Source organism: Mus caroli, chromosome 18, assembly GCF_900094665.2.
Source record: "Mus caroli chromosome 18, CAROLI_EIJ_v1.1, whole genome shotgun sequence".
Lineage (NCBI taxonomy): Eukaryota > Metazoa > Chordata > Mammalia > Rodentia > Muridae > Mus > Mus caroli.
The window spans coordinates 36,714,632-36,729,006 of record NC_034587.1 but is presented as its reverse complement, the minus strand read 5'-3'; the positions used below and the strand labels follow the sequence as shown (position 1 = coordinate 36,729,006).

Below are 14,375 nucleotides of genomic sequence, written 5' to 3'. Positions count from 1 at the left end.
AGTTAGAAACTTCTTTTCTTACCAATGCACATGAGATTATAAAAAAAATTTTTAAAGACCAAGATCTCATTATATAGACTAAACTGGCCACATATCTACAGAGATCATCCTGCCTATGCCTCCTGAGCCCTGGGTTTAAAGGTGTGTACCACCATGCCGGGCTACACTTCTTTCTAAGTATGTGGGTATGGACAGTATGCAGGGTTGGACTCTGCATTCTGAAAACTTCTTTCACTTTGCTTAGCTTTCATTATCATTCTCATTGGTCCAGCTAGTGATTGATCTCTCCCTGTTAAGTTCTCTGCTACAAGAACCTCTTGAAAGAGGTGTTGTTACCAGACCTATTTTGCAGATAAGAGCAGAGAGGTTTGGTGGAGGGTGCAGAAATTATGCAAGAACACTAAGGTTAAATAGCAAAGCTAAGATGCAGCCGTGAATGCTTCCTTTCCCATGGTATCATGAGAGAGAGGTGGGGGTTATCTCAAAGGTAGCCCAACTTCTTCCGGTTTCAATGTAGACACTCAAATAAAGGCAGTATTACATTCCCAGTGGTCTGAGCAGTTCAGGACTTGGGAGAAAAGAGGAAAATTGGTAAGCCAGTCTGATGAAATCTGGATTGCATAAAACCTTCCTCTGAAAAATTACCTCCCAAGACAGACAGGAAGAATGAGCCCAAGTGTTCTACAGGATGAGATTGTGACTATAGGTTATAGAGGCCTGCTAATAAGCTAATTATCCTGATAAGGTTATTACAAAATACATTCAAGTATTGAGTGATCATGCCAAATGCTATAGATGAGTGTAATTATCATCTCTTGGTTTCCAAGAAAAAAAAGTTTTAAAGCAACTCCCAATTTCTTTATAGCCTAGAAATTTAAGATGACTGAGATACGTTTTAGGATCACATAATACATTATTTGGCAAAATGGCTTAGTGAGAGAAAATGTTTTTAAACTCACTTTTAAATGTGTGTGATAAGATTAAAAGTTAAGGAAAAGGATATGTAAATTTTTCAGGCTAGTTTGAAGTATCATACTTTGCTAAAAATAATAAATTTTCTTTCAAAAATTACCTTTTGAGTCTTTTTTATCCCAGCACTTAGTGTGTCCCAAGTTCAAAGGCAGCCTGGGCTACATTATAAGACCCTGTTTCATAAGGTGACTGGTGCAGGGAGCCAGAAGGAAAGAGGAAGAAGGGATGGCAGAAGGGAGGGGTCAGGGAAGGACCATCTCCAGTGGGATCTCTTTCATTGTTGAGCTTGAGGGTCTTCGTTGCCCATTTCTCCCCTTTGTAGTGAATTACCTAAGCACGCTTTTGTGCATTTCCTACCAACGTATGTATGTATACATAAAGCATTTGTCATGGCTTTCTGCACTTACGGAATGTTGAGGTTTTAAATTTTTCATTGATTATCAACATTTTCCCAATTTAGAGAGACAACTTTGATGCCCTAGTAATCAGGAAGGACTTTGGATGTCATAACTTGTCTCACAAATTCATTTCATGCAGTGAGAAGGCAAGGAACTCATGAGGCAACCTGCAGAAAAGTTGCTGTTTGACTCTGGCCACCATTAAGTAATAACCATGAGCTGATTTGGCTACTTTCCATACAAGGCCTAAAAGCACCTTATCAGCACTCCCATCAGGTTGCAATGCCTGGCTGGTCAGAATGGTGTTAATGTCAGCCCATAAAACCACTGCCTGTTGAAATATCAAGTGACTTGCTGCTGAGTGGAAGAACAGGAGAAGGAAGAAAGCTGGGAAGGAGATAGGAGAAGGGAGGAAGCACTGGAGTGCAGGGAGAGATTTATAAGGGTGGGCTGAGAAGGTGGCTGTGGGCAGGATGTAAAGTGACTAACAAAAATAAATTATTAGAAGAAAACTTAAAATTAGAAAAGGAAAGAATAAAATTTTAAAAAGAGAAAAAGCCACGAAGAAAGAGAAAGATGTGGGTAAATGTATGGTTAAAATAAAAGGAAAGGAGAGAAAAATACAAGCAATGTAAAATATAATTTTTAAATAAATGAAGCCCATTAACGGGTGAAGAGGTCACACATATACAATGGAGTGTTATTTAGCCATAACAAGAATGAAACTAAGACGTTACAGGAAAATGGTTAGAACCAGAGATCATGTTACATGAGCAAGGCTATATTCAAAAGGTCAAATCCTTCATGTTTCCTCTCATACGCAGAATCCGGATGTAAACACAAATATCCGTCATGCCATGAAAGTATGAGGGGAATGATATGTGCTAGCAGTTGCCTCCTATCAAAATACAACAGGAGAGCAATAGTAATTTATAACAGAAAACGTATCCCAAAGGAAGTTAGGGTAGCTCCAGCAAAGGCTGACACCCTCAGCAGTCCTGATGCTGTTTCCACGGTACTGTTTTCCTGGCCTGTCTGGGCCTCAGAGTCAAAGGAGATGGCAGGTCTTCACAGATGACCATGCCCATCACTGAGTGATGTAAGGATGTGCTTAAGAAGGAAAGCCGGTGTGAGTTATCTAAAGTCAAACGGGAAATCCTCCAGTCCTGGGAAGCACGATGCTTCTGCCAATGCCCTGAACACAGCAAAGGTCCACCTGTCATGGTTTAATGTGCTCCTTATTCTTTCAGCCAGGAGGGAGGACTGAGCCTGGGCTCAGATTTCTGTTCAGCACCTTGGTTCCGTATTATCCTACAACAAGTAAAAAGCTCCTTTGCCCTGATTTACTGCTTATTGTCTTATTTTCTATTTTGCTTTGGCAGTGGGGGCCTGGCTTCATTCTGCTCCTTTATCCTGAATGACACTCAGCATTATCAGCTCAGCTGTTTAGCATTAGTGCCAATGAGGCTGGAGCAAGTGGGCTCATCCATTGAGCTACTCACACAGCAGAACTGTTTTGGGTGTTGTACACACAACAACACAGATAAAAAGAGCCTGCCCTTGAGAGTTTGGGCTCTAGCAGGTGTGGAGGACAGAGGAAAATAAGTAAAATAATGTTGACAAAGCATTAACCGTTCAGGTAAGTTCTGTGGAGAGAAAACAGAGTAAGGAAACAGAGCAAGAGCTCACAGGGCTACAAGAGGAACCTTGTCAGTGGTGTGCACAGAATGTTATGTAGGACAATCTTTCTGATGACACAGGGCTTAAGCAAAGGCATGGGAGGTGATTTTAAGAGATAAAAAGATAGCTGAGAGATTGTGTGGACAAAGGAACTGGGGACAGTCTCATGGACAGACACACAGTGAGGGGAGGCTCAGAGGAGGAGGAGGGTGTCCAGACCTTGCAGGCTAGGTGGGCAGACATGAGGACTTTGGCTCTAAGTGAAAAGTACAAAGCCTTCTTTTACCCTGGAGTGAATTTCAGGTCATCTCATTGACCACAGAGTGGAGCAGAACACTTTCAAGGACATGGATAGGAGCATGGCTGACACTAAAGAGTATGTCTGTGGCCTAGGAAAGAGATAATGATTGGCCGTGGTAATAGTAATGAAGGGAACATGTCATAGTTCTGGGTGTTATCTTGAAGTCAGAGAGGAACAGGGCAATTCTAAGACCTTTAGTCTAAATGATTAGAAGGATGCAGGAAGGAAGTGAAACAGGCAGCATGAGAAACATGGTTATATGTTTGTTAGAAGTAGAGATGAGCAAGCGGGGTATCCTGAGTTGCTGGCTGGGATCCAGGAAGTTAAATGTGTCCAGTTGGGTATGTGATTTTAAAGTTCAGAAGAGACAGTCAGCTTACTTATGCACATGTCAGATTTTGGTGTAGAAATTATGTCTAAAACCCAAAGTTGTGGTGTTTATGGAAAAATGAAATGTCCCAAGGGGCTAAGGGGCTCCCACACTGTGACTTGGAAGAGATGAGGACCTGGAGGAGGACACCTACAAGCCGTAGCTTCGTCTATGATTCTGAACATGACAATCCTGGACCACCATAGCAGCATCTCCAGGAGACTAAAAAATGTAACGTATCTGCCCTCATTCCAGCCACACTGACTTAGAAGTCCAGGAACGAGCCCTGCAGGATGCTTTGGAACAAACTCTTCCTGTGATGTTGAAGCATGGTGAAGTCTGAGGGCCACTGGGCTCATGAGGCAGGAGACAAACTAAAGTGTAAGAGAAGCCAGGGAAGCAACATCCCTAGGGGGCTAAATCAGCACTGTGACGAGCAGGCTGGGATGAGGCACATGCACACCACCCATTGGCTGAATCCCATGGCGTCGTTAACCAATCTAATGGAGGTTCTGCTAAAAACCAGTTTGGATGGAAGAGAAAGAAGAGCCATTAGTGCGTGGGTTGGTTTGTTTGTTGGTTGGTTGGTTTTGAGGCAAGATCTTTCTATTTAGTTCTAGATGGCCTAGAACTCTCTATATAGACCAGGTTGGCCTCAAACAGAAATCTACCTGCCTCTTCCTCTTCAGTGCTAGGATTGATCATAGGGTCCCCAATGGAGGAGCTGGAGAAAGTATCCAAGGTGCTAAAGGGATCTGCAACCCTATGAACTAACCAGTACCCCCTGGAGCTCTTGACTCTAGCCTCATATGTATCAGAAGATGGCCTAGCCGGCCATCAGTGGAAAGAGAGGCCCATTGGTCATGCAAACTTTATATGCCTCAGTACAGGGGAACGCCAGGGCCAAGAAGTGGGAGTGGGTGGGTAAGGGAGTGGGGGGAGGGTATGGGGGACTTTTGGGATAGGAATGGAAATGGAAATGAGGAAAATATCTAATAAAAAATTAAAAAAAAAAAGATTTGCATCACCATGTCTGGTCCCTAAGGCTAGTTTTTAATAGATTCAAGGAAGAATTTAAGTTGAGCAATCAGAAACTATAAAAATAATAGGTTTTACCATAGGCTTGATTCTCAAGTAAGTCTGATCATCTTCATTCTGTCTTATATTTAAATGAACTACCAGTGCTCATTACAAATTTCTCTACCTTCACCACCCCAGGTCAGCTGTATTTATAGGTCAACTTGTCAATCTAAGTTCTCTGCAGTTGGGACTCATGGAGTCTGTTCTGCCTTCTTGACAGGAGTGTGGGCATCCCAGACTGAGATTAGGGCTGCAGTCACAGGTATCTACCTGTGCAATTATTTGATCATCTTTTACAATAGTTCCCAGGACTTCACATAGCTTCCAACAGCGCATATGAAAGCCTGTTGTTACCTTTAAGCCTGTAGAGAACCGTAGATGAGGAGAAGGAATGGTCAGACTGACAGATGGATGAATATGAGAAAGATAAAGGTGGGCAGAGTCTAGAGCTGGAGAGGGGGCAATCAAGTGAGAGGAAGAATGAGAAAAGATATGAAATGGCCAAACACTAAATAATTATTATGGGTTAGACAGTGAAAAATAAATGCAAGGACACAGTCACTGGACAGGGTAGAAGAACATGATGAATCTGAGGAGATTAATCAGGCCTCCTTGAACTGTCAAGGAAAGAGATTCATTGAGACGGAGGCTGTGGTGTTCATTCCCCTAACGATGATTAATAGGAGCTAAGGTCAAAGTTAGCATTAATTCTTTTTGAGAGAAAGAATGTCAACAAGAAAACACATAACATAAAAGACTATGAAGAAAACTCAAGTTCAGTGGACACAGATCCACGGAAGAGTTAAGCTACTTTGGAGCATGGAGAGGGAGGACAGCTGTCTAAATGGATTGTTCTGCCGAGTGAGGAGAGACAAGCGCAGGGCGATGCCTTTAGCTACTTATCGCTTGAAGACTTATGTAACCTGTATTTCTTCTCCGTCTGCTGCAGCTCTGAGGAACACATCTAACAGAAAGTGGAAAGTCAGGCAATTGAAAAGAGCCAAAAGCAAAGAGGAAATAATGGCAAGAAAATAAAGCCCGAGGCAGAATTAATATACACCTTCCATATACTGCCCTGATAGGGGAAGAAAAACAAAAAACAAAAAACAAAAAACAAAACAAACAAACAAACAAAAAAAAACAAGGTCAAATAGACAGTCTGTAGTCACTGGAGAGAATCTGTTAACTGGCCTCTCATCTTTCTATCCAGCAAGCACAGAAAAACAAAAATGACTGCTGCTAAAAGTCTAATCTGTCAGCAAACAGAGCATCTGCTTTCTTAGTCACACTCTTCTGTTCTTCCTAACTTGCAAGTAATCTCCATCTCTCAGCAACAATCCCCACTTGATTCTGATAACCTTTGATTTCATAGTAAACTCTTTGGGTTTTTTGTTTTTTGTTTTTTTTTTTTTTGGTTTTTCAAGACAGGGTTTCTCTGTATAGCCCTGGCTGTCCTGGAACTCACTCTGTAGACCAGGCTGGCCTCGAACTCAGAAATCTGCTTGCCTCTGCCTCCCGAGTGCTGGGATTAAAGGCGTGTGCCACCACGCCAGGCTCTCATAGTAAACTCTTGAGAACAGTTGCACATGTACCAGAAAATGATGCTTGCCACCATGGAAATGATTTGACACAGCAGTTCCTTTGTTTCCACCAGTTACACCTTTCTATAGAGTTCCCATAGAGGCTTTATGGAAAGCACTGGGGGTTTTTTGTTTTGTTTGTTTTAACAGCTCTGCCATTTAATCAGCCTAGAGAATGATCTAGAAACCAGTCTATCTGGAGGATTCTACTGAATTTAGAATTTAGTGTAACAGGAGAGAGTGGGTGAGACCCTTCTGATGGGGCCCTGAAGCCAAGAGCATTGGCTCAGCTCTGAGTGCCCAAGCCATTGCACACTGCTGTGTTGGCATGGCGTTTCTGCAGGTCATTGGTACTCTTACTGTTTTGGCCATGTAATGCATCACTCACTGTTCAACTGTGACAGGTGTGCTTAAAATGACATACCTGTTCACAGCCTATATGGTGACCAGGACCCTGAACTAACTTGGACCTTATGTCAGAGACAAAAAAAAAAAAAAAAAAAAAAAACCTAATATTTTCTTGATTTTCAAATTGGCAAGTTAAATTGTCTACCCTTGCATAGATTCTCTTCAGGCAAATGAGGAAGTACCAGTTAAAGGTAGTGTGTAAAATCAAAACAAAAATTAAACTGGCACCTGCTTGATGAACAAAAATTATAATCAATGGTAAAACTGTCTGAAGTCATTTTCATTTCCTTCCATTAAGTGGGCAGAGTTGTGGGGCTAACTCTTCTCTCCTCCCTTTCCCTCTCGGTCCTCCCCACCCCAACCCCCATGTGTCTCCCACCCTCCCTCTCTCTCTCTCTCTCTCCCCGTTTTGGTTCCTTCTTGCTCTTTTTGGGGCCTGCACAGCCCCACGAGTAGCCACTGATTACTCTCACTTCTGCTGAGGAAATGACAGCTTCTCTAAACGGTGGAACGAAAGAGAAAACAGATGTTCTGATACCAAATGGTCAGACCTTGGAGGGTTAGCAGTATTCTCAGGACCAGTAGGACCTAAAATATCTATGAGTCTGAAGAGCACTGGGGAGTCACTGGGGGTGGGACAGAAGACTAATACAAGAAAAAGGGAGGTGGGCGGATGTCTTTGTGTTATCTGCTCTACTGATCCCTCTTGCACATGATGCAACACCTACCTTTAACCCTCTTGCGATGGTTTCTATTTGGGTCTGACTTAGGGACTACCTGCTGAGTCAGTATCTCTGAGCAGAACTAAGAAATTCACCCCCAAAGAGGAGTCACTGTATTAGTCAGGGTCTCTGAACAAAGTTAGACTCAAGAAACAGAATCCTCTGGTCTGAAATGGTCTCTTGTGTGAAATTCTCTGCTTTGTACGCAAAGGAAAGAAGGCGCCGGTAGGAGCCTGCTCATCAAACGCGGTGCGAATCTAGCTTCTTCTAGAAAAAGCAGCCTGCGTCACATCGAAGCCAGATTTGGTTCTTTGCTCTGAGAGCGGTTAGGCTAGTGGAGGGGCTGGCTTCCGTGACAACTGGTACAGGGACAGGTGCAGTGTGGGTCCCACAGATATGAACTCTGATAAATCGTGCATGAGCGCCTACTCTACGCAAGAATGGAGAAGAGAGCAGCCCAGCTCCCACCCTCCTGGGGTTCCCATTGCAGCCTGATCATCTGCAGCCTTCTCAGCCAGGAAGATGTTTCAGATCCTGCTTCGTTAGAGTGTCTGGGAGGAAGGTAAGTGGTACTTTGATTCCCATTCTAAAGCTGGGTAATGTGGATTCCAACAAAATTAAATGAGGGTCACACAGAAGTCAGAGCATCTGAAAAAAAAATTATCACAAGATTTTTGATGCGCGCTGAACAGTTTAAACTGAGAAGTGAAGAAGACTTTTTTTTTTGTCGGCTTATCTAAAAGGAAATGTGCCGCTCTGAATATCTCAGTTTCATTTATTCAGCAAGTATGTAGTGAGTGATACCATAGGCAATAAAAACAGCAAACAAAATAAGGACTGATGAGGCATGTGTATGTGTGGTGTATATGTATGTGTGTGTGTATGTGTGTGTGTGTATGTGTGTGTGTATGTGTGTGTGTGTGTCTCTGTGTGTGTATGTCTGTGTCTCTGTGTAAGTCTGTGTGTGTCCATGTGTATTTATGTGTGTGTGTGTGTGTATGTGTGTGTCACATGTTAGGTGTGAAAAGTACCTTGAACAAAACCAAAACACAGCAGAGAACTAGAAAGGAATAAAGGTGCCTTGTGTAGGGAGGCAACTATTGGGCAGAGCTCTAAATAAAGGAGCAGACTGCGTGGTTGTCAAGGAACCCCAAAGAACATCAAGTGCCAGGCTGTGAGATGGGCAGGGGCAATGAAAGTTTGAAGAACAGCAACATAGGCACTAAAGCAGAGATGCAGGGCAGAGATGAGATACAGGGACAAAGAGAGAGCTGGAAGAGGGACAACCCTGGCTGTGGCAGCAGGAGAGGTGGGGTATCACTGATGTGTTTATGTCCAGGGCCACTTAGGATCTCCTGGGATCTCTCTGGCTGGAGGCAAGGCTCAGTGTATGCACATGAGCATGCCAGCAAAAGAGCTATCTAGCTGAGGCTGGCATCTGAAGGAGAGATGGACTGGGGCTGTTTTGTTTTGTTTCAACTTGTTCTAAAGTTTGTTTCCATTATCCCTTTCTACCTTCATGGCATTGGAAAATGGTGGGAAAAAATTACTAGTCATATATGGTGAAATGTAATCACAGAGTAGTAGACTGTTTGTTTTGTTTTGTTTTGTTGTTCATGTCAGTTCAAACCACCTTCCTGATATCTGAGATGGATCTTCCTAGTTATGAGCTAATTAACGTGGAACTGAAAAACAGCATGCAGTCAAACATGTGCATGTCCCAAAATGTGTTCCTGTAGTTGGATTAGCTCATAGAAATTACAGTTGACTGGATTTTATTGATCCTCCTTTTTGAACTTGTAGTAATTCATTCCTCTTCCTTAGGCCCATCGTAAATAAGAATTTCCCTCTCCAATGCCCCAAGTATTTTATTAAAAATCATAATTATATGAGAGTCTACAAAGTATGCTTGGGCTGGTTTGGGTAAATCCCTTTGATAAATAAACTTCTTTTTTAAAAAATCATTTTTTCATGATTCTATGAATCTCATGGCATCCTCACGCATCTCCATCAAATGGCAGAGGTCCAGTGATGGAGAGAGTGAAGACAGATAGCCAAGAGACTGAGCGAGGGTTGAAGGGAGGCAAACAGAGTTCCCAATCAGACCATTTAGCTGATCTTTAAGTCCATGGTTGGACATTTGTTATCCCAGGACATTTGTTATAGACAAAGGCCCCATCTTCCTCAGTCAAGGCTTTACACACAAGATAAGATGACATCTATATTTGCTGCTGGTTCACCAGCTACTATCTAAGATCTGGGCCCATGAGGATTTCCCATCTTCCATGTGTCTGCTATGTCAGCACTGATGGCTCCCCTCTGCCTCCCTCCAAAAGATGTGTTGAATGAGACTATGAGCTTGAGGCCAAATGACTTGAGGCTTATTAATAATGGCCTGAGTCATTTGTGCTGCCTTTGACATATATTATTAACAGATTCCAGGAAGTTCCCTTGCCTCCCCTCAGTGGCCTTTCACAATTAGCCTTTCTACTAAAGCACAGTGAACCCAAGGCCTCCTCCTCCGACAGAAACTGAATCCAGCGACTGTCAGTCGCTCGTCATCTTTAGTGAATTTATGTACCACACATCTGCCATTCTAGCTCACATGGGAGAAAGGAAAGACTAAATATGCATGAGAGGCCATAATCAAGTAACGGCAGATGGAGAGGAGGAGCCCCAGAGCAGGTGCCTTCATACATGGTGAACACTAGCTTGGGGTGTTTCTTGACTCTAAGAAAAATGAAATCCTTGCAAGGCAGACCCTTGGAATCATTATAGCCAGTAGCCACAGAAGTGAAATTACTTAAAGAAAAGCATCATATGATTTTAATAACCTCTGGCCAGAGTTGTTTAAATAATATCTTCCAGAACACCTCACACTTTACCAGTTATATGTGTCCCTGTGTCACCCCAGCCTTTAACAAATTCTTTTCCCTTAAGTATTTCTGGAAATGCCCAGGGGTGCTAAAGATGTGGCTGGAAATAATTCCAACGAGTGTCCTCAGCAAAGCAGGGATCCACGGGTCCAGGCTCATGTGCTTCCACTAAGACAGCACTCAGGACTAGAAGTCTGTCCCCATTTCTATAGAGTCACTGCTACCAGGAAGTCCTGCAGGACTTGAGCTGATGAATTCAGAATGCCTGCCGAATGTCTGTGTTAGAGCCTCGCATCACCTCCTTGCAAGGCAGCGTGAGACAGAGCCCATGGTGCTGCCCTTGAGAGGCAGGTGTGCTCGATCTCAGGTGCCTTGGTAGCTCACAGACCTCCCTCAAATGTTCCCATCTCTATCCATGGACTGTGGCCAGACTCCAGAGTCCTCCTCTGTTCTGTTCTTGCTGCTGTCATCCCCACCTCAGGGACAGCTAATCTATTATTCAAAGCTAAGTGTCATTCCTGGAAGCCACTCTAAGCACCCCACTGAAAAGCTGTGTGAACCCCAGTGCCACTATTTCATATAACCTATCATCCTTCCGAATCATACACACCCTTTCTCAAGGCTGAGGAGTCAACCCTTTCTCAAGTGCTCCCAGGATAGCCGAATCCAGACAAGCTCTAGTCTCAGCCTGGAGACGGTCACCCTGCTGTTGGCTGATGTCAGCCTTTCTTACTGGAATTGCACTGCCCATTTGTATCTGCTCCATGGCGTGCTCCTTTCCATCAGTCCTCCATTTGGGAGCACCCCGGGGTTTTCCGACAATGATTTGCAATTTGCCAGTGAAAAGCATTTCAGTCTTTCTCTGGAGAGTCCTAAGTCCTACTGGACCGATCTCTCTTTCTGTTTCTCTCTGTCTCTGTCTCTCTCTGTCTCTCTCTCTCTCTGTCCCTCTCTCTCATACACACAAATAAATAATAATATATAAATAAATAAATATTTAAATTATGTCAAAAGTGGGGACATCTTGTTAGTAGTTGAATATAAAGGCTCAAACCTAGCCTGAGTAGGCCCTTACTGTTGATGCAGACACCAACATATAGTATACCAACATCTTGCTCTAAAAGCATTTGTCTAAACCTGTGATGGCTGCTATTACACCACAGACCAGGCTCTTGAACAACATATCTCTCTGATACTGTCCTCTGATCCCATTATGAGTTAGGGCTGTAACCTAGGGATGTAGAAGAAGCTGCAGATCCTTAGTCTATAGCAACACGCATCATGAAAGCTTTCTTCTTAGAGAGGTAACATATTCTTGAGAAGAGAAAGATTGCTTGAGTTTGGGATTTCAAAATTAGTCGGAGTGACAAAGTGAGACCTTCTCAGAGGGGTCAGGGGAGGAAGAAGAATGAAGGGGGTGAAGAAGGAAGGATGAAGATAAGAAGAAGGAGGGAGCTAAGGTTACATTAGGAGAAGGTTTTTAAAAAGTAAAGACAAATGTAGAGGAAAATAATCCACCATCATTCTCCCTCCTATAGTTAAAATTTTAAGTTTTCTGTAAATTTATTTACTATAAATTAACACAGAGTAGGAGACAGAACATAATATAAAAGTGTAAAAATCACAGACATAACTAAAAGAAAATTGGCTTCATTGTGTGTACGTATGTAAGTACATACATACAGATAAATATACAGACTTATCATTTTTCTGTAAGGATAAGATAGACTTAACTGCCCTTTAGTGAGATAATGGTGAGTTTCTCTTCAATGTTTATTATTATTATTTTATTATTGCTATACTTCTTCTTCTTTCCTTAAGACATATTTCTCAGTAGAATGTCTTTCTTAGAGAGCTTTTGTGCGTGATTGACAGATATGATACATGTGTAGTCTAGAACATCCACGATAGACAGTGTACTAGGATTTAACACTGAATCATGGATGCTCCATTACAAAGAAATTGCCTATGGCTCCATTTCACCTCTGTTTTGCAATAGGAAGAGTGGAGAGAGACACAACCCCTGATAGTCTTCTGCCTCACAAATGTAATGTTTCCATAACACTGGCAAATTTCTTAACTTTTCATGCCTCAATTTACTAGTCTGGAGAATGAGGATTCTCTTACCTATTTAATAAACTATAAACTTCCAACCAAGGATGAGGCATTAGCTTAACCATATGATGGAGATCCATTACTTAGGCAAATTAATCAGTGCTATGTTATCAGAACTACTGTTTAATCCTAGAACTATCCTCACTATTATGACCACACATCTTGGACAAATGACATCACTTCTCTTTTCCTTAGTTTTCTCATCTATAATGTAGATAAGAAGTGCTTCCCTCCTCAGTGAGCATTAGATAGGACAGTGGGAGTACCATGTGCAGGCTGCAATCATTACCATTCCTTATGATTAGGAAGTGGATTGGGTACATCAGATGGCTGAGAGTCATTGGCTTCCCATTGCATGTTCTCTAAGAACTGTGGTAGGAGAATGTCTGCAGCATGTAGGTGTAAGAGCCATCAAAGACACAGAAGTCACCTTAGCCAAACTGCCAAATCAAAGTAGTCAGTGTTTGACAAAATGTGTGCCCCAAAGTCACAAGCCCTTGGAACAAGGAGTGTGTTCCAAGCAACTTTGATGGTCATAGGAGTATGATCGTCAGGATGGTTAGGGAATTGAGGGTTTCAATGCACACACCCCTAAACACACACACACACACACACCTACATATATACATACACACACCCTTACACACACATACCAACATCGCTTCTATTTTACAGCCAAAATTCTTAGCTGATGAACAAAGCCATTCCTTCTTGGACCCTCAACCAGACCTCATTTCCTGGGTTTCATTAAATATTACCATGTGCTCACATTGTGGGCCATATGGTTTCTGTCTCTATGGCCTAGCTCTGCCATTTCAGTGTGAAAGCAGCCACCTGAGATGCATAAATGTATGAGTGTGCTGTGTCCCAATAAAACTTTAAAAATCTTGGCTGTGGTTTGCCAACTCCTGGATGAGAGCACGGTAAGCCAAGGGTTGCACAATGAAGTTGAAAGACAGACAGACAGACAGGAGCCAATCAGGAGGCATCGTGGGATCAGAGCATTACTTCAATTTTACCCCTAGAACCTGAAGAAGTCTGAGAAGCATTTTAGAAAGGAGTGTGACTCAGTGTCGAAAACTCAGCCTTGGAGATCCAACCTGCAGCTTTCACTCACCGCATGGCCATTTTTTGTCCCTTCCTGTGTGGAGTCCCCTCCTAAAGTTCATGAGATACCAGTCTGCAGGGGCATCACAAGGTGATATTTGTCATTTTGGGGAGCTTGCCATGGCTGAGACTTTCATCCACAGCTTAGCAGACTAGGAACCCCAATCTGTGCATCCTTGTTCTCTGCCAGACTTATACTCCAAATTCAAGCAACTCCACCCTAGGTTAGAAACCCAACTTACTAATTCTCTCTTTAATTTATTTTATAATTAGTGGGTGGGGCTTTATTATGGCACTTCATAAATAGATAGATATAGATATATATCATTGTACTTTGCTCAAGTGATCCTTATGAAAAATACAGATGCCAAGTGGGAGTAGTCTATTTTCTCATCTATAACATAAAGTCCTTAGAGAAACACTAAAAGCAACCATGGTGGTTAGTGTTTATTATTATTTGTATTACCAAGCACAGTATAAACCTATCTATGCAGTTACTTTGTTTAAACCTTTAATTAATTAAGACTATTAAGTCAAAACTATAGCTAAGTCCTGTTCATAATTAAAGAAAGAGAGTATAGCCGGATGGTGGTGGCCGCACGCCTTTAATCCCAGCACTTGGGAGGCAGAGGCAAGTGGATTTCTGAGTTCAAGGCCAGCCTGGTCTTCAAAGTGAGTTCCAGGACAGCCAGGGCTACACAGAGAAACCCTGTCTCGAAAAAAGAAAGAAAGAGATGGGGGAAGGGAAGGGAAGGGAAGGGAAGGG

At 42.6% G+C, this 14,375-nt stretch overlaps 1 protein-coding gene across 2 annotated transcripts in view; it reads left to right on the top strand.

The window, feature by feature from the left end:
• Positions 1–7,815: 7,815 nt before the first annotated feature.
• The window catches only part of Nr3c1 (nuclear receptor subfamily 3 group C member 1), a 107,254-nt gene continuing 100,694 nt past the window's right edge, over positions 7,816–14,375 (top strand). Inside the window, exon 1 of one of the 2 annotated variants that reach the window (XM_029472046.1) lies at positions 7,816–8,073. The gene's annotated coding sequence lies outside the window, so the exon portion shown is untranslated. The remainder of the gene's footprint in view (positions 8,074–14,375) is intronic. The other variant, XM_029472041.1, reaches the window with a different exon arrangement.